Source organism: Lepisma saccharinum, chromosome 11, assembly GCF_977018435.1.
Source record: "Lepisma saccharinum chromosome 11, izLepSacc3.1, whole genome shotgun sequence".
Classification (NCBI taxonomy): domain Eukaryota; kingdom Metazoa; phylum Arthropoda; class Insecta; order Zygentoma; family Lepismatidae; genus Lepisma; species Lepisma saccharinum.
Window position 1 is genome coordinate 43,902,102 of NC_139239.1, and position 22,846 is coordinate 43,924,947.

General features: G+C 40.5%; 18 non-coding genes and 4 pseudogenes across 18 annotated transcripts; all 22 read right to left on the reverse strand.

The window, feature by feature from the left end:
* Window positions 1-62: 62 nt before the first annotated feature.
* Window positions 63-182, reverse strand: LOC145995669 (5S ribosomal RNA). Its single transcript, XR_014442711.1, has one exon. It is a non-coding gene; the product is annotated as a 5S ribosomal RNA (ribosomal RNA).
* Window positions 183-765: 583 nt separating this feature from the next.
* LOC145995390 (5S ribosomal RNA) lies at window positions 766-884 on the reverse strand. The gene has a single exon (XR_014442446.1). It is a non-coding gene; the product is annotated as a 5S ribosomal RNA (ribosomal RNA).
* Window positions 885-1,979: 1,095 nt separating this feature from the next.
* LOC145995521 (5S ribosomal RNA) lies at window positions 1,980-2,098 on the reverse strand. Its single transcript, XR_014442569.1, has one exon. It is a non-coding gene; the product is annotated as a 5S ribosomal RNA (ribosomal RNA).
* Window positions 2,099-2,500: 402 nt separating this feature from the next.
* On the reverse strand, window positions 2,501-2,619 carry LOC145995778 (5S ribosomal RNA; annotated as a pseudogene).
* A 1,057-nt stretch (window positions 2,620-3,676) lies between these two features.
* On the reverse strand, window positions 3,677-3,795 carry LOC145995467 (5S ribosomal RNA). Its single transcript, XR_014442519.1, has one exon. It is a non-coding gene; the product is annotated as a 5S ribosomal RNA (ribosomal RNA).
* A 1,101-nt stretch (window positions 3,796-4,896) lies between these two features.
* Window positions 4,897-5,015, reverse strand: LOC145995837 (5S ribosomal RNA). The gene has a single exon (XR_014442736.1). It is a non-coding gene; the product is annotated as a 5S ribosomal RNA (ribosomal RNA).
* A 930-nt stretch (window positions 5,016-5,945) lies between these two features.
* LOC145995648 (5S ribosomal RNA) lies at window positions 5,946-6,064 on the reverse strand. Its single transcript, XR_014442693.1, has one exon. It is a non-coding gene; the product is annotated as a 5S ribosomal RNA (ribosomal RNA).
* Window positions 6,065-6,445: 381 nt separating this feature from the next.
* Window positions 6,446-6,564, reverse strand: LOC145995426 (5S ribosomal RNA). The gene has a single exon (XR_014442479.1). It is a non-coding gene; the product is annotated as a 5S ribosomal RNA (ribosomal RNA).
* Window positions 6,565-8,031: 1,467 nt separating this feature from the next.
* On the reverse strand, window positions 8,032-8,150 carry LOC145995427 (5S ribosomal RNA). The gene has a single exon (XR_014442480.1). It is a non-coding gene; the product is annotated as a 5S ribosomal RNA (ribosomal RNA).
* Window positions 8,151-9,245: 1,095 nt separating this feature from the next.
* On the reverse strand, window positions 9,246-9,364 carry LOC145995616 (5S ribosomal RNA). Its single transcript, XR_014442662.1, has one exon. It is a non-coding gene; the product is annotated as a 5S ribosomal RNA (ribosomal RNA).
* A 934-nt stretch (window positions 9,365-10,298) lies between these two features.
* Window positions 10,299-10,417, reverse strand: LOC145995468 (5S ribosomal RNA). The gene has a single exon (XR_014442520.1). It is a non-coding gene; the product is annotated as a 5S ribosomal RNA (ribosomal RNA).
* A 1,125-nt stretch (window positions 10,418-11,542) lies between these two features.
* Window positions 11,543-11,661, reverse strand: LOC145995818 (5S ribosomal RNA). The gene has a single exon (XR_014442727.1). It is a non-coding gene; the product is annotated as a 5S ribosomal RNA (ribosomal RNA).
* A 1,092-nt stretch (window positions 11,662-12,753) lies between these two features.
* LOC145995544 (5S ribosomal RNA) lies at window positions 12,754-12,872 on the reverse strand. The gene has a single exon (XR_014442591.1). It is a non-coding gene; the product is annotated as a 5S ribosomal RNA (ribosomal RNA).
* A 934-nt stretch (window positions 12,873-13,806) lies between these two features.
* LOC145995480 (5S ribosomal RNA) lies at window positions 13,807-13,925 on the reverse strand. The gene has a single exon (XR_014442531.1). It is a non-coding gene; the product is annotated as a 5S ribosomal RNA (ribosomal RNA).
* A 1,125-nt stretch (window positions 13,926-15,050) lies between these two features.
* Window positions 15,051-15,169, reverse strand: LOC145995828 (5S ribosomal RNA). The gene has a single exon (XR_014442728.1). It is a non-coding gene; the product is annotated as a 5S ribosomal RNA (ribosomal RNA).
* Window positions 15,170-16,096: 927 nt separating this feature from the next.
* Window positions 16,097-16,215, reverse strand: LOC145995833 (5S ribosomal RNA). The gene has a single exon (XR_014442733.1). It is a non-coding gene; the product is annotated as a 5S ribosomal RNA (ribosomal RNA).
* Window positions 16,216-17,430: 1,215 nt separating this feature from the next.
* Window positions 17,431-17,549, reverse strand: LOC145995682 (5S ribosomal RNA; annotated as a pseudogene).
* Window positions 17,550-17,950: 401 nt separating this feature from the next.
* LOC145995827 (5S ribosomal RNA) lies at window positions 17,951-18,069 on the reverse strand (annotated as a pseudogene).
* A 576-nt stretch (window positions 18,070-18,645) lies between these two features.
* On the reverse strand, window positions 18,646-18,764 carry LOC145995752 (5S ribosomal RNA; annotated as a pseudogene).
* Window positions 18,765-19,860: 1,096 nt separating this feature from the next.
* Window positions 19,861-19,979, reverse strand: LOC145995489 (5S ribosomal RNA). The gene has a single exon (XR_014442539.1). It is a non-coding gene; the product is annotated as a 5S ribosomal RNA (ribosomal RNA).
* A 1,096-nt stretch (window positions 19,980-21,075) lies between these two features.
* On the reverse strand, window positions 21,076-21,194 carry LOC145995470 (5S ribosomal RNA). The gene has a single exon (XR_014442521.1). It is a non-coding gene; the product is annotated as a 5S ribosomal RNA (ribosomal RNA).
* A 576-nt stretch (window positions 21,195-21,770) lies between these two features.
* Window positions 21,771-21,889, reverse strand: LOC145995387 (5S ribosomal RNA). The gene has a single exon (XR_014442443.1). It is a non-coding gene; the product is annotated as a 5S ribosomal RNA (ribosomal RNA).
* Between the last annotated feature and the right edge of the window lie 957 nt (window positions 21,890-22,846).

Consider the following 22,846-nt stretch of genomic DNA (forward strand, 5'->3'; position numbering starts at 1 on the left):
CTGTGGGTGATTGATTGAATTCAAGTTTCAAAAAAGGTCATTATCAGCATTAAAGAAAAGGTTGCCAACAGTACCTGTTGTTCCCAGGCGGTCACCCATCCAAGTACATACCAGGCCCGACGCTGCTTGACTTCGGATGATCGGACGAGAACCGGTATATTCAGCGCGGTATGACCGTTGGCGAAAGGTACTGCATTCGGTAAGATAGATATACTCCACCGTCTAGTTTTCGAGACGAGACGGGTTATGTCTCATTTTGTGTGCACTGCCAAGAATGTGTAGGTGAAACATAATTGTTACTACACAAAATAATGATACATTTCATTGTAATCATAGTGAGAAAATGTGCTCTAACAACCTTCGAGAAATGTGTTAACATAAAAGCTAAAAGACAGAGAAGAAAATTTTCTGCAGGGTTTAGATTTTAAACAGAAACGCCCAAATATACACCCAATAATAACGCAGACTCGTATTCTCGCCGAAAACTACCAACGCCGGAACTACGGAGAGAGACACGGCGGATCTAGGCACAGCTATCAATCGCAATTATGGCGGCCGGATGTAATACGACAGCACCCTGCAACCCAGCATGATAAGAAATTAAATAAAACATCGGCTTCCCAGATATTCATATATACTAATATACATTTTTTACATATATTATATGCTTACAGCTATAAAAGAGGTGATTCTGCAGAAACTGTGGATGATTGATTGGTTTCAAATTACAAAAATTTCACTATTAACCAAAACAAAGAAAAAGGTTGCCAACAGTACCTGGTGTTCCCAGGAAGTCACCCATCCAAGTACTTACCAGGCCCGACACTGCTTGACTTCGGTGATCGGACGAGAACCGGTATATTCAGCGCGGTATGACCGTTGGCGAAAGGTACTGCTTTCGGTAAGATAGATATACTACACCATCTAGTTTTCGAGACGAGACGGGTTATGTCTCGTTTAGTGTGGACTGCCAAGAATGTGTAGATGAAACATAATTGTTACTATTAATGATACATTTCATTGTAATCATAGTGAGAAAATGTGCTTTAACAACCTTCGAGAGATGTGTTAACATTAAAGCTAAAAGACAGAGAAGGAAATTTTGTGCAGGGTTAGGATTTTAAACAGAAACGCCCAAAAATACATCAAATAATATTTCAGGAACGTATCCTCGCACAAAAACTACCAACGCCGGCTCTTCGGGAAGCGATTCTGCAACAAATGTTTGTGATTTATTGACTTCAAGTTACAAAAAAGGTCATTATCACCATTACAAAAGCAAAAAGGTTGCTAACAGTACCTGGTGCTCCCAGGCTGTCACCCATCCAACTACTTTCCAGATCCGTCGATGCTTGGTTTCTGTTTTTTGACGAAAACCGGTATATTTAAAGCGGTATGTCCGCTGGCGAAATGCACTGCTTTCGGTAAGTTACATATAGGCCACCTTCTAGCTTTCGAGACGAGTCGGGACATTCTACGTTTCGTGGGCAATGCCAAGAATGTGTTGAAGAAACATACGTTTTTGTACTAAAATAATGATACAATTCATTGTAATCATAGTGAGAAAATGTGCTCTAACAAACTTCGAGAGATGTCTTAACATTAAAGCTACAAGATAGGGATTCAAATTTAGTGCAGTGAAAGGGTTTTGAACAAAATATACACCCCATAATAACGCAGACTCGTATTCTCGCCGAAAACTACCAACGCCGGACCTACGGAGAGAGACACGGCGGATCCAGGCACCGCTATCCACCGCAATTATGGCGGCCGGCTGTAATACGACTGCACCCTTCAAACCAGCTTGATAAGAAACTAAAAAAAACATCGGCTTCCCAGATATTCATATATACTAATATACATTTTTTACATATATTATTTGCTTACAGCTTTAAAAGAGGTGATTCTGCAGAAGCTGTGGATGATTGATTGGTTTCAAATTACAAAAAGGTCATTATCAACCAAAACAAAAAAAACGTTGCCAACAGTACCTGGTGTTCCCAGGCAGTCACCCATCCAAGTACTTACCAGGCTCGACGCTGCTTGACTTCGGTGATCGGACGAGAACCGGTATATTCAGCGCGGTATGACCGTTGGCGAAAGGTACTGCTTTCAGTAAGATAGATATACTCCACCGTCTAGTTTTCGAGACGAGACGGGTTATGTCTCGTTTAGTGTGGACTGCCAAGAATGTGTAGATGAAACATAATTGTTACTATTAATGATACATTTCATTGTAATCATAGTGAGAAAATGTGCTTTAACAACCTTCGAGAGATGTGTTAACATTAAAGCTAAAAGACAGAGAAGGAAATTTTGTGAAGTGTTTGGTTTTTAAACAAAAAACGCACATAAAATACATCACATAATATGGCAGGAAGGTATCCTCGCAGAAAAACTACCAACGTCGGCTCTTCGGGGAGCGATTTATCAAAAAATGTGGGTGATTGATTGACTTCAAGTTTCAAAAAAGGTCATTATCAGCATTAAAGAAAAGGTTGCAAAACAGTACCTGGTGTTTCCAGGCGGTCACCCATCCAAGTACTTACTAGTCCCGACGCTGCTTGACTTCGGTGATCGGACGAGAACCGGTATATTCAGCGCGGTATGACCGTTGGCGAAAGGTACTGCATTCGGTAAAGTAGATATACTCCACCGTCTAGTTTTCGAGACGAGACGGGTTATGTCTCATTTTGTGTGCACTGCCAAGAATGTGTAGGTGAAACATAATTGTTACTACACAAAAGAATGATACATTTCATTGTAATCATAGTGAGAAAATGTGCTTTAACAACCTTCGAGAGATGTGTTAACATTAAAGCTAAAAGACAGAGAAGGAAATTTTGTGAAGTGTTTGGTTTTTAAACAAAAAACGCCCAAAAATACATCAAATAATATGGCAGGAACGTATCCTCGCAGAAAAGCTACCAACGCCGGCTCCTCGGGAAGCGATTCTGCAAAAAATATTTGTGATTCATTGACTTCAAGTTACAAAAAAGTCATTATCACCATTAAAAAAGCAAAAAGTTTGTCAACAGTACCTGGTGTTCCCAGGAGGTCACCAATCCAAGTACTTACGAGAACCGGTATATTCAACGAGGTATGACCGTTGGCGAGAAATGCTGCTTTCGGTAAGATAGATATACTCCACCTTCTGGTTTTCGAGACGAGTCGGGACATCACACGTTTCGTGGGCAATGCCAAGAATGTGTAGAATAAACATACTTTTTTGTACTACAAATAATGATACAATTCATTGTAATCATAGTGAGGAAATGTGCTCTAACAAACTTCGAGAGATGTGTTAACATTAAAGCTACAAGATAGAGATTAACATTTAGTGCAGTGAAAGGGTTTTGAACAAAATATACACATAATAATAACACAGACTCATATTCTCGCCGAAAACTACCAACGCCGGGCCTACGGAGAGAGTCACGGCGGATACAGGCACCGCTATCCACCGCAATTATGGCGGCGGGATGTAATACGACAGCACCCTGCAACCCAGCATGATAAGAAATTAAATAAAACATCGGCTTCCCAGATATTCATATATACTAATCATATATTATATGATTGCAGATATAAAAGATGTGATTCTGCAGAAACTGTGGATGATTGATTGGTTTCAAATTACAAAAATGTCACTATTAACCAAAAGAAAGAAAAAGGTTGCCAACAGTACCTGGTGTTCCCAGGCAGTCACCCATCCAAGTACTTACCAGGCCCGACACTGCTTGACTTCGGTGATCGGACGAGAACCGGTATATTCAGCGCGGTATGACCGTTGGCGAAAGGTACTGCTTTCGGTAAGATAGATATACTCCACCGTCTAGTTTTCGAGACGAGACGGGTTATGTCTCGTTTAGTGTGCACTGCCAAGAATGTGTAGATGAAACATAATTGTTACTATTAATGATACATTTCATTTTAATCATAGTGAGAAAATGTGCTTTAACAACCTTCGAGAGATGTGTTAACATAAAAGCTAAAAGACAGAGAAGGAAATTTTGAGAAGTGTTTGGTTTTTAAACAAACAACGCCCAAAAATACATCAAATAATATGGCAGGAACGTAACCTCGCAGAAAAGCTACCAACGCCGGCTCCTCGGGAAGCGATTCTGCAAAAAATGTTTGTGATTCATTGAATTCAAGTTACAAAAAAGGTCATTATCACCATTACAAAAGCAAAAAGGTTGCTAACAGTACCTGGTGCTCCCTGGCTGTCACCCATCCAAGTACTTTCCAGATCCGTCGCTTCTTGACTTCTGTTTTGGGACGAAAACCGGTATATTTTACGCGGTATGTCCGTTGGCGAAAGACACTGCTTTCGGTAAGTTACATATAGGCCACCTTCTAGTTTTCGAGACGAGTCGGACATCTCATGTTTCGTGGGCAATGCCAAGAATGTGTAGAAGAAACATAGGTTTTTGTACTACAAATAATGATACAATTCATTGTAATCATACTGAGAAAATGTGCTCTAACAAACTTCGAGAGATGTGTTAATATTAAAGCTACAAGAAAGAGATTCAAATTTAGTGCAGTGAAAGGGTTTTGAACAAAATATACACCCCATAATAACGCAGACTCGTATTCTCGCCAAAAACTACCAACGCAGGACCTTCGGAGAGAGACACGTCGGATCCAGGCACCGCTATCCACCGCAATTATGGCGGCCAGATGTAATACGGCAGCACCCTGCAACCCAGAGTGATATGAAATTAAAAAAAAAAACATCGGCTTCCAAGATATTCATATATACTAATATACATTTTTTACATATATTATTTTCTGACTGCTATGAAAGAGGTGATTCTGCAGAAACTGTGGATGATTGATTGGTTTCAAATTACAAAAAAGGTCAATATTAACCAAAACAAAGAAAAAGGTTGCCAACAGTACCTGGTGTTCCCGGGTAGTCACCCATCCAAGTACTTACCAGGCCCGACGCTGCTTGACTTCGGTGATCGGACGAGAACCGGTATATTCAGCGCGGTATGACCGTTGGCGAAAGGTACGGCTCTCGGTAAGATAGATATACTCCAACGTCTAGTTTTCGAGACGAGACGGGTTATGTCTCGTTTAGTGTGGACTGCCAAGAATGTGTAGATGAAACATAATTGTTACTATTAATGATACATTTCATTGTAATCATAGTGAGAAAATGTGCTTTATCAACTTTCGAGAGATGTGATAACATTAAAGCTAAAAGACAGAGAAGGAAATTTTTTGAAGGGTTGGGTTTTTAAACAAAAAACGCACATAAAATACATACGATAATATGGCAGGAACGTATCCTCGCAGAAAAACTACCATCGCCGGCTCTTCGGGGAGCGATTCTGCAAAAAATATTTGTGATTGATTGACTTCAAGTTACAAAGAAGTCATTATCACCATTAAAAAAGCAAAAGGTTGCTAACAGTACCTGGTGCTCCCAGGCTGTCACCCATCCAAGTACTTACCAGATCCTTCGCTGCTTGACTTCTGTTTTGGGACGAAAACCGGTATATTTAACGCGGTATGTCCGTTGGCGAAAGACACTGCTTTCGGTAAGTTACATATAGGCCACCGTCTAGTTTTCGAGGCGAGTCGGGACATCTCACGTTTCGTGGGCAATGCCAAGAATTTGTAGAATAAACATACGTTTTTGTACTACAAATAATGATACAATTCATTGTAATCATATTGAGAAAATGTGCTCTAACAACCTTCGAGAGATGTGATAACATTAAAGCTAAAAGACAGAGAAGGAAATTTTTTGAAGGGTTGGGTTTTTAAACAAAAAACGCACATAAAATACATACGATAATATGGCAGGAACGTATCCTCGCAGAAAAACTACCATCGCCGGCTCTTCGGGGAGCGATTCTGCAAACACTGTGGGTGATTGATTGTTTTCAAGTTTCAAAAAAGATCATTATCAGCATTAAGAAAAAGGTCGCCAACAGTACATGGTGTTCCCAGGCGGTCACCCATCCAAGTACTTAACAGGCCCGAAGCTGCTTGACTTCGGTGATCGGACGAGAACCGGTATATTCAGCGCGGTATGACCGTTGGCGAAAGCTACAGCATTCGATAGGGATTCAAATTTAGTGCAGTGAAAGGGTTTTGAACAAAATATACACCCAATAATAACGCAGACTCGTATTCTCGCCGAAAACTACCAACGCCGGACCTACGGAGAGAGACACGGCGGATCCAGGCACCGCTATCCACCGCAATTATGGCGGCCGGCTGTAATACGACGGCACCCTTCAAACCAGCATGATAAGAAACTAAAAAAAACATCGGCTTCCCAGATATTCATATATACTAATATACATTTTTTACATATATTATTTGCTTACAGCTATAAGAGAGGTGATTCTGCAGAAACTGTGGATGATTGATTGGTTTCAAATTACAAAAAGGTCATTATCAACCGAAACAAAAAAAAGGTTGCCAACAGTACCTGGTGTTCCCAGGCAGTCAACCATCCAAGTACTTACCAGGCCCGACGCTGCTTGACTTCGGTGATCGGATGAGAACCGGTATATTCAGCGCGGTATGACCGTTGGCGAAAGGTACTGCTTTCGGTAAGATAGATATACTCCACCGTCTAGTTTTCCAGACGAGACGTATTATGTCCCGTTTTGTGTGGACTGCCAAGAATGTGTAGATGAAACATAATTGTTACTATTAATGATACCTTTCATTGTAATCATAGTGAGAAAATGTGCTTTATCAATTTTCGAGAGATGTGTTAACATGAAAGCTAAAAGACAGAGAAGGAAATTTTGCGCAGGGTTGGGATTTTAAACAGAAACGCACAAAAATACATCAAATAATATGGCAGGAACGTATCCTCGCAGAAAAACTACCAACGCCGTCTCTTCGGGAAGCGATTCTGCAAAAAATGTTTGAGATTCATTGACTTCAAGTTACAAAAAAGTCATTATCACCATTAAAAAAGCAAAAACGTTGCTAACAGTAAATGGTGCTCCCAGGCTCTCAACCATCCAAGTACTGGGCATACCTACCGACTGCCGGTCTCCCTCCCACACTTTCTCTCGTCACCTCTAAGCGTGGAGATCTTCAACCAGTATTGGAATAGTCGGGGGGTCAGCTGCTTTCGGTAAGATAGATATACTCCACCGTCTAGTTTTCCAGATGAGACGTATTATGTCCCGTTTTGTGTGGACTGCCAAGAATGTGTAGATGAAACATAATTGTTACTATTAATGATACACTTCATTGTAATCATAGTGAGAAAATGTGCTTTAACACTCTTCGAGAGATGTGTTAACATTAAAGCTAAAAGACAGAGAAGGAAATTTTGTGCAGGGTTGGGATGTTAAACAGAAACGCCCAAAAATACATTAAAAAAATATGGCAGGAACGTATCCTCGCCGAAAAACTACCAACGCCTGCTGTTTGGGAAGCGATTCTGCAAAAAATATTTGTGATTGATTGACTTCAAGTTACAAAAAAGTCATTATCACCATTAGAAAAGCAACGGTTGCTAACAGTACCTGGTGCTCCCAGTCTCTCACCCATCCAAGTACTTACCAAATCCGTCGCTGCTTGACTCCTGTTTTGGGACGAAAACCGGTATATTTAACGCGGTATGTCCGTTGGCGAAAGACACTGCTTTCGGTAAGTTACATATAGGCCACCTTCTAGTTTTCGAGACGAGTCGGGACATCTCACGTTTCGTGGGCAATGCCAAGAATATGTAGAAGAAACATAGGTTTTTGTACAACAAATAATGATACATTTCATTGTAATCATAGTGCGAAAATGTGCTTTAACAACCTTCCAGAGATGTGTTAACATTAAAGCTAAAAGACAGAGAAGGAAATTTTGTGAAGTGTTTGGTTTTTAAACAAAAAACGCACATAAAATACATCAAATAATATGGCAGGAAGGTATCCTCGCAGAAAAACTACCAACGTCGGCTCTTCGGGGAGCGATTCCTCAAAAACTGTGGGTGATTGATTGACTTCAAGTTTCAAAAATGGTCATTATCAGCATTAAAGAAAAGGTTGCCAACAGTACCTGGTGTTCCCAGGCGGTCACCCATCCAAGTACTTACCAGGCCCGACGCTGCTTGACTTCGGTGATCGGACGAGAACCGGTATATTCAGCCCGGTATGACCGTTGGCGAAAGGTACTGCATTCGGTAAGATAGATATACTCCACCGTCTAGTTTTCGAGACGAGACGGGTTATGTCTCATTTTGTGTGCAATGCCAAGAATGTGTAGATGAAATATAATTGTTACTACACAAAATAATGATACATTTCATTGTAATCATAGTGAGAAAATGTGCTTTAACACTCTTCGAGAGATGTGTTAACATTAAAGCTAAAAGACAGAGAAGGAAATTTTGTGCAGGTTTGAGATTTTAAACAGAAACGCACAAAAATACATCAAATAATATGGCAGGAACGTATCCTCGCAGAAAAGCTACCAACGCCGGCTCTTCGGGAATCGATTCTGCAAAATATGTTTGTGATTCATTGACTTCAAGTTACAAAAAAGTCATTATCACCATTAAAAAAGCAAAAACGTTGCTAACAGTAAATGGTGCTCTCAGGCTGTCAACCATCCAAGTACTTACCAGATCCGTTGCTGCTTGACTTCTGTTTTGGGACGAAAACCGGTATATTTAACGCGGTATGTCCGTATGCACTACTTTCGGTAAGTTACATATAGGGCACCGTCTAGCTTTCGAGACGAGTCGGGACATCCTACGTTTCGTGGGCAATGCCAAGAATGTGTAGAAGAAACATACGTTTTTGAACTACAAATAATGATACAATTCATTGTAATCATAGTTAGAAAATGTGCTCTAACAAACTTCGAGACATGTGTTAACATTAAAGCTACAAGATAGAGATTAAAATTTAGTGCAGTGAAAGGGTTTTGAACAAAATATACACCCAATAATAACGCAGACTCGTATTCTCGCCGAAAACTACCAACGCCGGACCTACGGAGAGAGACACGGCGGATCCAGGCACCGCTATCCACCGCAATTATGGCGGCCGGCTGTAATACGACTGCACCCTTCAAACCAGCATGATAAGAAACTAAAAAAAAACATCGGCTTCCCAGATATTCATATATACTAATATTCATTTTTTACATATATTATTTGCTTACAGCTATAAAAGAGGTGATTCTGCAGAAACTGTGGATGATTGATTGGTTTCAAATTACAAAAAGGTCATTATCAACCAAAAAAAAAAAAAGGTTGCCAACAGTACCTGGTGTTCAAAGGCAGTCACCCATCCAAGTACTTACCAGGCCCGACGCTGCTTGAATTCGGTGATCGGACGAGAACCGGTATATTCAGCGCGGTATGACCGTTGGCGAGGGGTACTGCTTTCGGTAACATAGATATACTCCACCGTCTAGTTTTCGAGACGAGACGTATTATGTCCCGTTTTGTGTGCACTGCCAAGAAAGTGTAGATGAAACGTAAGTGTTACTACACCAAATATTGATACATTTGATTGTAATCATAGTGAGAAAATGTGCTTTAACACTCTTCGAGAGATGTGTTAACATTAAAGCTAAAAGACAGAGAAGGAAATTTTGTGCAGGTTTGGGATGCTAAACAGAAACGCCCAAAAATATATCAAATAATATGGCAGGAACGTATCCTCGCCGAAAAACTACCAACGCCGGCTGTTTGGGAAGCGATTCTGCAAAAAATATTTGTGATTGATTAACTTCAAGTTACAAAAAAGTCATTATCACCATTAAAAAAGCAATAGGTTGCTAACAGTACCTGGTGCTCCCAGGCTGTCACCCATCCAAGTACTTACCAAATCCGTCGCTGCTTGACTCCTGTTTTGGGACGAAAACCGGTATATTTAACGCGGTATGTCCGTTGGCGAAAGACACTGCTTTCGGTAAGTTACATATAGGCCACCTTCTAGTTTTCGAGACGAGTCGGGACATCTCACGTTTCGTGGGCAATGCCAAGAATATGTAGAAGAAACATAGGTTTTTGTACAACAAATAATGATACATTTCATTGTAATCATAGTGCGAAAATGTGCTTTCACAACCTTCCAGAGATGTGTTAACATTAAAGCTAAAAGACAGAGAAGGAAATTTTGTGAAGTGTTTGGTTCTTAAACAAAAAGCGCACATAAAATACATCAAATAATATGGCAGGAAGGTATCCTCGCAGAAAAACTACCAATGTCGGCTCTTCGGGGAGCGATTCATCAAAAACTGTGGGTGATTGATTGACTTCAAGTTTCAAAAATGGTCATTATCAGCATTAAAGAAAAGGTTGCCAACAGTACCTGGTGTTCCCAGGCGGTCACCCATCCAAGTACTTACCAGGCCCGACGCTGCTTGACTTCGGTGATCGGACGAGAACCGGTATATTCAGCGCGGTATGACCGTTGGCGAAAGGTACTGCATTCGGTAAGATAGATATACTCCACCGTCTAGTTTTCGAGACGAGACGGGTTATGTCTCATTTTCTGTGCAATGCCAAGAATGTGTAGATGAAATATAATTGTTACTACACAGAATAATGATACATTTCATTGTAATCATAGTGAGAAAATGTGCTCTAACAACCTTCGAGAGATATGTTAACATAAAAGCTAAAAGACAGAGAAGGAAATTTTGTGCAGGTTTGAGATTTTAAACAGAAACGCACAAAAATACATCAAATAATATGGCAGGAACGTATCCTCGCAGAAAAGCTACCAACGCCGGCTCTTCGGGAAGCGATTCTGCAAAATATGTTTGTGATTCATTGACTTCAAGTTACAAAAAAGTCATTATCACCATTAAAAAAGCAAAAACGTTGCTAACAGTAAATGGTGCTCCCAGGCTGTCAACCATCCAAGTACTTACCAGATCCGTTGCTGCTTGACTTCTGTTCTGGGACGAAAACCGGTATATTTAACGCGGTATGTCCGTATGCACTACTTTCGGTATGTCCGTTGGCGAAAGACACTGCTTTCGGTAAGTTACATATAGGCCACCTTCTAGTTTTCGAGACGAGTCGGACATCTCATGTTTCGTGGGCAATGCCAAGAATGTGTAGAAGAAACATAGGTTTTTGTACTACAAATAATGATACAATTCACTGTAATCATACTGAGAAAATGTGCTCTAACAAAGTTCGAGAGATGTGTTAATATTAAAGCTCCAAGATAGAGATTCAAATTTAGTGCAGTGAAAGGGTTTTGAACAAAATATACACCCCATAATAACGCAGACTCGTATTCTCGCCGAAAACTACCAACGCAGGACCTACGGAGAGAGACACGTCGGATCCAGGAACCGCTATCCACCGCAATTATGGCGGCCAGATGTAATACGACAGCACCCTGCAACCCAGAGTGATATGAAATTAAAAAAAAACATCGGCTTCCCAGATATTCATATATACTAATATACATTTTTTACATATATTATTTTCTGACTGCTATGAAAGAGGTGATTCTGCAGAAACTGTGGATGATTGATTGGTTTCAAATTACAAAAAGGTCATTATCAACCAAAACAAAAAAAAGGTTGCCAACAGTACCTGGTGTTCCCAGGCAGTCACCCATCCAAGTACTTACCAGGCCCGACGCTGCTTGACTTCGGTGATCGGACGAGAACCGGTATATTCAGCGCGGTATGACCGTTGGCGAAAGGTACTGCTCTCGGTAAGATAGATATACTCCAACGTCTAGTTTCGAGACGAGACGGGTTATGTCTCGTTTAGTGTGGACTGCCAAGAATGTGTAGATGAAACATAATTGTTACTATTAATGATACATTTCATTGTAATCATAGTGAGAAAATGTGCTTTATCAACTTTCGAGAGATGTATTAACATTAAAGCTAAAAGACAGAGAAGGAAATTTTGTGCAGGGTTGGGATTTTAAACAGAAACGCCCAAAAATACATCAAATAATATGGCAGGAACGTATCCTCGCAGAAAAACTACCAACGCCGGCTCTTCGGGAAGCGATTCTGCAAAAAATATTTGTGATTGATTGACTTCAAGTTACAAAGAAGTCATTATCACCATTAAAAAAGCAAAAGGTTGCTAACAGTACCTGGTGCTCTCAGGCTGTCACCCATCCAAGTACTTACCAGATCCTTAGCTGCTTGACTTCTGTTTTGGGACGAAAACCGGTATATTTAACGCGGTATGTCCGTTGGCGAAAGACACTGCTTTCGGTAAGTTACATATAGGCCACCGTCTAGTTTTCGAGGCGAGTCGGGATATCTCACGTTTCGTGGGCAATGCCAAGAATTTGTAGAATAAACATACGTTTTTGTACTACAAATAATGATACAATTCATTGTAATCATATTGGAAAATGTGCTCTAACAAACTTCGAGACATGTGTTAACATTAAAGCTACAAGATAGAGATTAAAATTTAGTGCAGTGAAAGGGTTTTGAACAAAACATACACCCAATAATAACGCAGACTCGTATTCTCGCCGAAAACTACCAACGCCGGACCTACGGAGAGAGACACGGCGGATCCAGGCACCGCTATCCACCGCAATTATGGCGGCCGGCTGTAATACGACTGCACCCTTCAAACCAGCATGATAAGAAACTAAAAAAAAACATCGGCTTCCCAGATATTCATATATACTAATATTCATTTTTTACATATATTATTTGCTTACAGCTATAAAAGAGGTGATTCTGCAGAAACTGTGGATGATTGATTGGTTTCAAATTACAAAAAGGTCATTATCAACCAAAAAAAAAAAAGGTTGCCAACAGTACCTGGTGTTCCCAGGCAGTCAACCATCCAAGTACTTACCAGGCCCGACGCTGCTTGAATTCGGTGATCGGACGAGAACCGGTATATTCAGCGCGGTATGACCGTTGGCGAGGGGTACTGCTTTCGGTAACATAGATATACTCCACCGTCTAGTTTTCGAGACGAGACGTATTATGTCCCGTTTTGTGTGCACTGCCAAGAAAGTGTAGATGAAACGTAAGTGTTACTACACCAAATATTGATACATTTGATTGTAATCATAGTGAGAAAATGTGCTTTAACACTCTTCGAGAGATGTGTTAACATTAAAGCTAAAAGACAGAGAAGGAAATTTTGTGCAGGTTTGGGATGCTAAACAGAAACGCCCAAAAATATATCAAATAATATGGCAGGAACGTATCCTCGCCGAAAAACTACCAACGCCGGCTGTTTGGGAAGCGATTCTGCAAAAAATATTTGTGATTGATTAACTTCAAGTTACAAAAAAGTCATTATCACCATTAAAAAAGCAATAGGTTGCTAACAGTACCTGGTGCTCCCAGGCTGTCACCCATCCAAGTACTTACCAAATCCGTCGCTGCTTGACTCCTGTTTTGGGACGAAAACCGGTATATTTAACGCGGTATGTCCGTTGGCGAAAGACACTGCTTTCGGTAAGTTACATATAGGCCACCTTCTAGTTTTCGAGACGAGTCGGGACATCTCACGTTTCGTGGGCAATGCCAAGAATATGTAGAAGAAACATAGGTTTTTGTACAACAAATAATGATACATTTCATTGTAATCATAGTGCGAAAATGTGCTTTCACAACCTTCCAGAGATGTGTTAACATTAAAGCTAAAAGACAGAGAAGGAAATTTTGTGAAGTGTTTGGTTCTTAAACAAAAAGCGCACATAAAATACATCAAATAATATGGCAGGAAGGTATCCTCGCAGAAAAACTACCAACGTCGGCTCTTCGGGGAGCGATTCATCAAAAACTGTGGGTGATTGATTGACTTCAAGTTTCAAAAATGGTCATTATCAGCATTAAAGAAAAGGTTGCCAACAGTACCTGGTGTTCCCAGGCGGTCACCCATCCAAGTACTTACCAGGCCCGACGCTGCTTGACTTCGGTGATCGGACGAGAACCGGTATATTCAGCGCGGTATGACCGTTGGCGAAAGGTACTGCATTCGGTAAGATAGATATACTCCACCGTCTAGTTTTCGAGACGAGACGGGTTATGTCTCATTTTCTGTGCAATGCCAAGAATGTGTAGATGAAATATAATTGTTACTACACAGAATAATGATACATTTCATTGTAATCATAGTGAGAAAATGTGCTCTAACAACCTTCGAGAGATATGTTAACATAAAAGCTAAAAGACAGAGAAGGAAATTTTGTGCAGGTTTGAGATTTTAAACAGAAACGCACAAAAATACATCAAATAATATGGCAGGAACGTATCCTCGCAGAAAAGCTACCAACGCCGGCTCTTCGGGAAGCGATTCTGCAAAATATGTTTGTGATTCATTGACTTCAAGTTACAAAAAAGTCATTATCACCATTAAAAAAGCAAAAACGTTGCTAACAGTAAATGGTGCTCCCAGGCTGTCAACCATCCAAGTACTTACCAGATCCGTTGCTGCTTGACTTCTGTTCTGGGACGAAAACCGGTATATTTAACGCGGTATGTCCGTATGCACTACTTTCGGTATGTCCGTTGGCGAAAGACACTGCTTTCGGTAAGTTACATATAGGCCACCTTCTAGTTTTCGAGACGAGTCGGACATCTCATGTTTCGTGGGCAATGCCAAGAATGTGTAGAAGAAACATAGGTTTTTGTACTACAAATAATGATACAATTCACTGTAATCATACTGAGAAAATGTGCTCTAACAAAGTTCGAGAGATGTGTTAATATTAAAGCTCCAAGATAGAGATTCAAATTTAGTGCAGTGAAAGGGTTTTGAACAAAATATACACCCCATAATAACGCAGACTCGTATTCTCGCCGAAAACTACCAACGCAGGACCTACGGAGAGAGACACGTCGGATCCAGGAACCGCTATCCACTGCAATTATGGCGGCCAGATGTAATACGACAGCACCCTGCAACCCAGAGTGATATGAAATTAAAAAAAAACATCGGCTTCCCAGATATTCATATATACTAATATACATTTTTTACATATATTATTTTCTGACTGCTATGAAAGAGGTGATTCTGCAGAAACTGTGGATGATTGATTGGTTTCAAATTACAAAAAGGTCATTATCAACCAAAACAAAAAAAAGGTTGCCAACAGTACCTGGTGTTCCCAGGCAGTCACCCATCCAAGTACTTACCAGGCCCGACGCTGCTTGACTTCGGTGATCGGACGAGAACCGGTATATTCAGCGCGGTATGACCGTTGGCGAAAGGTACTGCTCTCGGTAAGATAGATATACTCCAACGTCTACTTTCGAGACGAGACGGGTTATGTCTCGTTTAGTGTGGACTGCCAAGAATGTGTAGATGAAACATAATTGTTACTATTAATGATACATTTCATTGTAATCATAGTGAGAAAATGTGCTTTATCAACTTTCGAGAGATGTATTAACATTAAAGCTAAAAGACAGAGAAGGAAATTTTGTGCAGGGTTGGGATTTTAAACAGAAACGCCCAAAAATACATCAAATAATATGGCAGGAACGTATCCTCGCAGAAAAACTACCAACGCCGGCTCTTCGGGAAGCGATTCTGCAAAAAATATTTGTGATTGATTGACTTCAAGTTACAAAGAAGTCATTATCACCATTAAAAAAGCAAAAGGTTGCTAACAGTACCTGGTGCTCTCAGGCTGTCACCCATCCAAGTACTTACCAGATCCTTAGCTGCTTGACTTCTGTTTTGGGACGAAAACCGGTATATTTAACGCGGTATGTCCGTTGGCGAAAGACACTGCTTTCGGTAAGTTACATATAGGCCACCGTCTAGTTTTCGAGGCGAGTCGGGATATCTCACGTTTCGTGGGCAATGCCAAGAATTTGTAGAATAAACATACGTTTTTGTACTACAAATAATGATACAATTCATTGTAATCATATTGGAAAAATGTGCACTAACAACCTTCGAGAGATGTGTTAACATTAAAGCTAAAAGACAGAGAAGGAAATTTTTTCAAGGGTTGGGTTTTTAAACAAAAAACGCACATACAATACATACGATAATATGGCAGGAACGTATCCTCGCAAAAAAACTACCAGCGCCGGCTCTTCGGGGAGCGATTCTGCAAAAATTGTGCTTGATTGATTGAATTCAAGTTTCAAAAAAGGTCATTATCAGCATTAAAGAAAAGGTTGCCAACAGTACCTGTTGTTCCCATGCGGTCACCCATCCAAGTACATACCAGGCCCGACGCTGCTTAACTTCGGTGATCGGACGAGAACCGGTATATTCAGCGCGGTATGACCGTTGGCGAAAGCTACAGCATTCGGTAAGAAAGATATAGTCCACCTTCTAGTTTTCGAGACGAGTCGGGACATCTCACGTTTCGTGGGCAATGCCAAGAATCTGTAGAATAAACATACGTTTTTGTACTACAAATAATGATACAATTCATTGTAATCATAGTGAGAAAATGTGCTCTAACAAACTTCGAGAGATGTGTTAACATTAAAGATACAAGATAGAGATTCAAATTTAGTGCATTGAAAGGGTTTTGAACAAAATATACACCCCAAAATAACGCAGACTCGTATTCTCGCCGAAAACTACAAACGCCGGACCTTTGGAGAGAGACACGGCAGATCCAGGCACCGCTATCCACCGCAATTATGGCGGCCGGATGTAATACGACAGCACCCTGCAAGCCAGCATGATTTTTTACATAAATTATTTGCTTACAGCTATAAAAGAGGTGATTCTACAGAAACTGTGGATGATTGATTGGTTTCTAATTACAAAAAGGTCCCTATTAACCCAAACAAAGAAAAAGGTTGCCAACAGTACCTGGTGTTCCAAGGAAGTCACCCATCCAAGTACTTACCAGGCCCGACGCTGCTTGACTTCTGTTTAGGGACGAAAACGGTATATTTAACGCGGTATGTCCTTTGGCGAAAGGCTCTGCTTTCGGCAAGTTACATATAGCCACCCTTCTAGCTTTATGGAGGAGTCGGGACATCCTACGTTTTGTGGGCAATGACAAGAATGTGTAGAAGAAACATAAGTTTTTGTACTACAAATAATGATACAATTCATTGAAATCATAGTGAGAAAATGTGCTCTAACAAACTTCGAGAGATGTGTTAACATTAAAGCTGCAATATAGAGATTCAAATTTAGTGCAGTGAAAGGGTTTTGAACAAAATATACACATAATAATAACGCAGACTCGTATTCTCGCCGAAAACTACCAACGTAGGACCTACGGAGAGAGACACGTCGGATCCAGGCACCGCTATCCACCGCAATTATGGCGGCCACATGTAATACGACAGCACCCTGCAACCCAGAATGATAAGAAATTTAAAAAAAACATCGGCTTCCCAGATATTCATATATACTAACATACATTTTTTTTACATATATTATTTTCTGATTGCTATGAAAGAGGTGATTCTGCAGAAAATGAGGATGATTGATTGGTTTCAAATTACAAAAAGGTCACTATTAACCAAAACAAAGAATAAGGTTGCCAACAATACCTGGTGCTCCCGGGCAGTCACCCATCCAAGTACTTACCAGGACCGACGCTGCTTGACTTCAGTGATCGGACGAGAACCGGTATATTCAGCGCGGTATGACCGTTGGCGAAAGGTACTGCTCTCGGTAAGATAGTTATATTCCAACGTCTAGTTTTCGAGACGAGACGGGTTATGTCTCCTTTAGTGTGGACTGCCAAGAATGTGTAGATGAAACATAATTGTTACTATTAATGATACATTTCATTGTAATCATAGTGAGAAAATGTGCTTTATCAACTTTCGAGAGATGTGTTAACATTAAAGCTAAAAGACAGAGAAGGAAATTTTGTGCAGGGTTGGGATTTTAAACAGAAAGGCCCAAAAATACATCAAATAATATTTCAGGAACGTATCCTCGCACAAAAACTACCAACGCCGGCTCTTCGGGTAGCGATTCTGCAAAAAATGTTTGTGATTGATTGACTTCAAGTTACAAAAAGTCATTATCACCATTAAAAAAGCAAAAGGTTGCTAACAGTACCTGGTACTCCCAGGCGGTCACCCATCCAAGTACTTATCAGATCCGTCGCTTCTTGACTTCTGTTTTGGGACGAAAACCGGTATATTTAACGCGGTATGTCCGTTGGCGAAAGACACTGCTTTCGGTAAGTTACATATAGTCCACCTTCTAGTTTTCGAGACGAGTCGGGATATCTCACGTTTCGTAGGCAATGCCAAGAATTTGTAGAATAAACATACGTTTTTGTACTACAAATAATGATACAATTCATTGTAATCATAGTGAGAAAATGTGCTCTAACAAATTTCGAGAGATGTGTTAACATTAAAGATACAAGATAGAGATTCAAATTTAGTGCTGTGAAAGGGTTTTGAACAAAATATACACCCCATAATAACGCAGACTCGTATACTCGCCGAAAACTACCAACGCAGGACCTACGGAGAGAGACACGGCGGATACAGGCACCGCTATCCACCGCAATTATGGCGGCCGGCTGTAATACGACTGCACCATGCAACCCAGCATGATAAGAAACTAAAAAAAAAAACATCGGCTTCCCAGATATCTATTTATACTAATATACATTTTTTACATATATTATTTGCTTACAGCTTTAAAAGAGGTGATTCTGCAGAAACTGTGGATGATTGATTGGTATCAAATTACAAAAAGGTCACTATTAAACAAAACAAAAAAAAGGTTGCCAACAGTACCTGGTGTTCCCAGGCAGTCAACCATCCAAGTACTTACTAGGCCCGACGCTGCTTGACTTCGGTGATCGGTCGAGAACCGATATATTCAGCGCGGTATGACCGTTGGAGAAATGTACTGCTCTCGGTAAGCAAGATATACTCCACCATCTAGTTTTCGAGACGAGACGGGTTATGTCTCGTTTAGTGTGCACTGCCAAGAATGTGTAGATGAAACATAATTGTTACTATTAATGATACATTTCATTGTAATCATAGTGAGAAAATGTGCTTTAACAACCGTCGAGAGATGTGTTAACATTAAAGCTAAAAGACAGAGAAGGAAATTTTGTGCAGGGTTGGGATTTTAAACAGAAACGCCTAAAAATACATCAAATAATATTTCAGGAACGTATCCTCGCAGAAAAACTACCAACGCCGGCTCTTCGGGAAGGGATTCTGCAAAATATGTTTGTGATTGATTGACTTCAAGTTACAAAAAAGGTCATTATCACCATTACAAAAGCAAAAAGGTTACTAACAGTACCTGGTGCTCCCAGGCTGTCACTCATCCAAGTACTTACCAGATCCGTCGCTGCTTGGTTTCTGTTTTGGGACGAAAACCGGTATATTTAACGCGGTATGTCCGTTGGCGAAAGGCACTGCTTTCGGTAAGTTACATATAGGCCACCTTCTAGCTTTCGAGACGAGTCGGGACATCCTACGTTTCGTGGGCAATGCCAGGAATGTGTAGAAGAAACATACGTGTTTGTACTACAAATAATGATACAATTAATTGTAATCATAGTGAGAAAATGTGCTCTAACAAACTTCGAGAGATGTGTTAACATTAAAGTTGCAAGATAGAGATTCAAATTTAGTGCAGTGAAAGGGTTTTGAACAAAATATACACCCAATAATAACGCAGACTCGTATTCTCGCCGAAAACTACCAACGCCGGACCTACGGAGAGAGACACGGCGGATCCAGGCACCGCTATCCACCGCAATTATGGCGGCCGGATGAAATACGTCAGCACCCTGCAACCTAGCATGATAAGAAATTTAAAAAAACATCGGCTTCCCAGATATTCATATATACCAATATACATTTTTACATATATTATTTGCATACAGCTATAAAAGAGGTGATTCTGCAGAAACTGTGGATGATTGATTGGTTTCAAATTACAAAAAGGTCGCTATTAACCAAAACAAAGAAAATGGTTGCCAACAGTACCTGGTGTTCCCAGGCAGTCACCCATCCAAGTACTTACCAGGCCCGACGCTGCTTGACTTCGGTGATCGGGCGAGAACCGGTATATTCAGCGCGGTATGACCGTTGGCGAAATTTACTGCTCTCGGTAAGATAGATATACTCCACCGTCTAGTTTTCGAGACGAGACGGGTTATGTCTCGTTTAGTGTGCACTGCCAAGAATGTGTAGATGAAACATAATTGTTACTATTAAAGATACATTTCATTGTAATCATAGTGAGAAAATGTGCTTTAACAACCGTCGAGAGATGTGTTAACATTAAAGCTAAAAGACAGAGAAGGAAATTTTGTGCAGGGTTGGGATTTTAAACAGAAACGCACAAACATACATCAAATAATATTTCAGGAACGTATCCTCGCAAAAAAACTAACAACGCCGGATCTTCGGGACGCGATTCTGCAAAAAATGTTTGTGATTGATTGACTTCAAGTTACAAAAATGGTGATTATCACCATTACAAAAGCAAAAAGGTATATAACTGTACATGGTGCTCCCAGTCTGTCACACATCCAAGTACTTACCAGATCCGTCGTTTCTTGACTTCTGTTTTGGGACGAAAACCGGTATATTTAACGCGGTATGTCCGTTGGCGAAAGACACTGCTTTCGGTAAGTTACATATAGGCCACCTTCTAGTTTTCGAGACGAGTCGGACATCTCATGTTTCGTGGGCAATGCCAAGAATGTGTAGAAGAAACATAGGTTTTTGTACTACAAATAATGATACAATTCATTGTAATCATAGTGAGAAAATGTGTTCTAACAAACTTCGAGAGATGTGATAACATTAAAGCTACAAGATAGAGATTCAAATTTAGTGCAGTGAAAGGGTTTTGAACAAAATATACACCCCATAATAACGTAGACTCGTATTCTCGCCGAAAACTACCAACGCCGGACCTACGGAGAGAGACACGGCGGAATCAGCCACCGCTATCCACCGCAATTATGGCGGCCGGATGTAATACGACAGCACCCTGCAACCCAGCATGATACGACATAAAAAAAAACATCGGCTTTCCAGATATTCATATATACTAATATACATTTTTTACATATATTATTTGCTTACAGCTATAAAAGAGGTGATTCTGCAGAAACTGTGGATGATTGATTCGTTTCAAATTACAAAAAGGTCACTATGAACCAAAACACAGAAAAAGGTTGCCAACAGTACCTGGTGTTCCCAGGCAGTCACCCATCCAAGTACTTACCAGGCCCGACACTGCTTGACTTCGGTGATCGGACGAGAACCGGTATATTCAGCGCGGTATGACCGTTGGCGAAAGCTACTGCATTCGGTAAAATAGATATAGTCCACTTTCTAGTTTTCGAGACGAGTCGGGACATCTCACGTTTCGTGGGCAATGCCAAGAATTTCTTGAATAAACATACGTTTTTGTACTTCAAATAATGATACAATTAATTGTAATCATAGTGAGAAAATGTGCTCTAACAAACTTCGAGAGATGTGTTAACATTAAAGTTGCAAGATAGAGATTCAAATTTAGTGCAGTGAAAGGGTTTTGAACAAAATATACACCCCATAATAACGCAGACTCGTATTCTCGCCGAAAACTACCAACGCCGGACCTACGGAGAGAGACACGGCGGATCCAGGCACCGCTATCCACCGCAATTATGGCGGCCGGCTGTAATACGACTGCACCCTGCAACCCAGCATGATAAGAAACTAAAAAAAAACATCGGCTTCCCAGATATTCATATATACTAATATACATTTTTTACATATATTATTTCCTTACAGCTATAAAAGAGGTGATTCTGCAGAAAATGTGGATGATTGATTGGTTTCAAATTACAAAAAGGTCATTATCAACCTAAACAAAAAAAAAAGGTTGCCAACAGTACCTGGTGTTCCCGGGTAGTCACCCATCCAAGTACTTACCAGGCCCGACGCTGCTTGACTTCGGTGATCGGACGAGAACCGGTATATTCAGCGCGGTATGACCGTTGGCGAAAGGTACTGCTCTCGGTAAGATAGATATACTCCAACGTCTAGTTTTCGAGACGAGACGGGTTATGTCTCGTTTAGTGTGGACTGCCAAGAATGTGTAGATGAAACATAATTGTTACTATTAATGATACATTTCATTGTAATCATAGTGAGAAAATGTGCTTTATCAACTTTCGAGAGATGTGTTAACATTAAAGCTAAAAGACAGAGAAGGAAATTTTGCGCAGGGTTGGGATTTTAAACAGAAACGCCCAAAAATACATCAAATAATTTGGCAGGAACGTATCCTCGCAGAAAAACTACCAACGCCGGCTCTTCGGGAAGCGATTCTGCAAAAAATGTTTGTTATTCATTGACTTCAAGTTACAAAAAAGGTCATTATCACCATTAAAAAACAAAAGGTTGCTAACAGTACCTGGTGCTCCCAGGCTGTCACCCATCTAAGTACTTACCAGATCCGTCGCTGCTTGACTTCTGTTTTGGGACGAGAAACGGTATATTTAACGCGGTATGTCCGTTGGCGAAAGACACTGCTTTCGGTAACTTACATATATGCCACCTTCTAGTTTTCGAGACGAGTCGGGACATCTCACGTTTCGTGGGCAATGCCGAGAATGTGTAGGAGAAACATAGGTTTTTGTACTACAAATAATGATACAATTCATTGTAATCATAGTGAGAAAATGTGTTCTAACAAACATCGAGAGATGTGATAACATTAAAGCTACAAGATAGAGATTCAAATTTAGTGCAGTGAAAGGGTTTTGAACAAAATATACACCCCATAATAACGCAGACTCGTATTCTCGCCGAAAACTACCAACGCCGGACCTACGGAGAGAGACACGGCGGAATCAGCCACCGCTATCCACCGCAATTATGGCGGCCGGATGTAATACGACAGCACCCTGCAACCCAGCATGATACGAAATTAAAAAAAAAAACATCGGCTTTCCAG